Source organism: Pelobates fuscus, chromosome 7, assembly GCF_036172605.1.
Source record: "Pelobates fuscus isolate aPelFus1 chromosome 7, aPelFus1.pri, whole genome shotgun sequence".
Classification (NCBI taxonomy): Eukaryota; Metazoa; Chordata; class Amphibia; order Anura; family Pelobatidae; genus Pelobates; species Pelobates fuscus.
Window position 1 is genome coordinate 74,384,754 of NC_086323.1, and position 2,500 is coordinate 74,387,253.

Sequence of the window (2,500 nt, forward strand, 5' to 3'; positions counted from 1 at the left end):
AACCAGAACCCTGATTCAGCTTTTGCGGATCCAAGGAACTAGGAGCTAGGAAATAAGCAGACCTCCCAGGAGCTGTATAGGGAGGCTCTGCAGCAAGGGTGTATCCAGTACTAGAAACAAGACAAAGCTAGAACAGGCACCAAACATGAAAACAAGACATAACTAGTAGAACCCAGAACCAGAGAAGGATAGGAAGCTAAACCCAGAACATGACACAATACATAAGGGAACATTAACTAAACATGGGCATGACGGGACAGGGCTGAACATGGACAGGTAAATACAAACTAAGACACGACAAGATAACATAGGCAAAACAAGAGGAGAAATAACTAAGTACTACATATGGAAATCATGGGGGTTTAGTCACACTATATGATCATACATTGCATAAGCCTGCCAACAACGCCAATGTACCCCATATCTGGCAGGTCCTACACTGCCTAATGTATGCTAAAACAACCACAGATTAAGAACACATATATAGCACTTACCTGCAAGAAAGGACAGAAGCTTTGAGCCGCTGCCTGCAGGAACTCCAACACATAATGAAAGCTGGAAACATAAGGGTGTGGCACATAAAACAAACATTTAAAGGAAACCTGGAGACTGGGAAATCCAGGGACGAACTATAGGAATGAACCCAGAAATCCCAGCATAAAGAAAACCAGACACAGAATAGAAAACCAAAAACCAAGAAATATTAAACAAGAATAGCAAAAGGAGTACTGGATACCAGAAGCCATTACCAGAATGATCCGCAACCAGGAACAGAACGTGACAACCTGTAAATCAGCTTATATGGAATTTGGGTTTTAGTTAATAATAATAATAATAATAATAATAATAATAATAATAAATAATAGGTATACTATCCAGCATGGGTGTGAGATAGCAATATATCAAGGACATTTGCCTTGATCTCTTGTCTGAAATCTCTTCAAGCCCTTCCCTTCTAACCCTGCCCAGACTTCCTGTGCCTGTCCAATTACAGACTTTGGCAGCGCAGGAAGTAACAGAACCATTCTGATTGGCAGCCATGGCGGTGTAACTAGGTTGATTTACAAATTTGCCAATATCTGAATCTGAAGTTTTTGTAAAATGTGAAAGAGTGCACACTGTTCACACATAAGGGCCTGGATTGCCCTTTAATGTTTATGCTAGCTATCCCAGGTTTGATATGATGAGTGTTTTTCATTAATTAAATAATGATTTTGTAGATCCAAAATGTATGAGTCGTGTAATATTGAGTTGTACCCTGACTTTTGAACTTTTAACATAGTGTTAAATTGGATATTAACATGTCTTATGTAGACTCGATCCAACTTGTGCTTTGTTGAATAAATCCCTTGGTGCATTAATGAAATATAGAGCATCAGAGCAATAAACCTCTTAATGTGCCATTTAAATGTAATATATTAATTTGTGAATCAGCTTGAGTAAACTAGTTTAGATAAAAACATTTTTTATTTTTTTCTTGTTTTTTTACTTCTCTAGTGTCCCATCTGCAATAAGAGACTGTATATATTATTGATAGTATTATTATTATTTATAAAGCACCAACAAATTAAACCCATTGTTCAGTTGTATCATTATGTAGCTTGAAATCACACATAATGAAAGTAACAATAACTGCAGTTAAATTTTGTAATTTATGTATTGAGACACACTATATAAGAGGAATAAAATGTCACTGTAATAGTGTAATGAGCTATTAAACAAGGTTGTGTTTCTGGGGTATTAAAAAAAAAAAAGGTCAAGCCAGTATCTTTTGAATGCATACAGGAGAAAATTGTATCCTACTGTGAATCTAAAGCCAGCTTTGTCTCTGACTGCTTCAGATTCTCTGATCAAATGTTGTCACGGGAATTATTGAAAAATCCAAATATGAAACTTTAGAGATGGTTCCAGCTGTGTAACAGTGACACCTAGAGGAGCTTTACAAAAACAGAAAAGCCAAAATATAAAAATACTCTCTATAACTATATCCATTCCATACTTTTCTTACCCTTACATAGAATAAAAGTCCTAGTAATTAACTGATGACAGTAGATTAGCTCAGCCAGTCTCAATGATACAATCTCTTATACCCTTTATACTCCTCTGTATCTTTCTGTCACATATGGATTCAGGTTTCACCCACTGTGTTATCCCTTAACCCTCATCTTGTTTTAGCTATAGCATTCTTTGCTTAAAGCTACGTTTCAAAATTTCTTCCTTCCGAAACAATTTCTCACATTCCCTCTCAGACTTATTCCCCATCACTACTGTGAGAAAACCCCTGGTTTATTGATGCTCAGCTTTTTGCCTTTCGCCTGCTGGTCGTGTAGTTAGCCCATTTCCTGAATTATCTAAAAAAAACGAATAAACTACCGAACAGCCAGGCCACCCAAATTGGAAGTGTGCTGCTCATTTACCCCCCAGAACTGCGGTTAACCACAAACATTTGTCAAACAATTGGGTGGTCACAGTTCGTTTTACCGAACACGTGGTGGCAGCC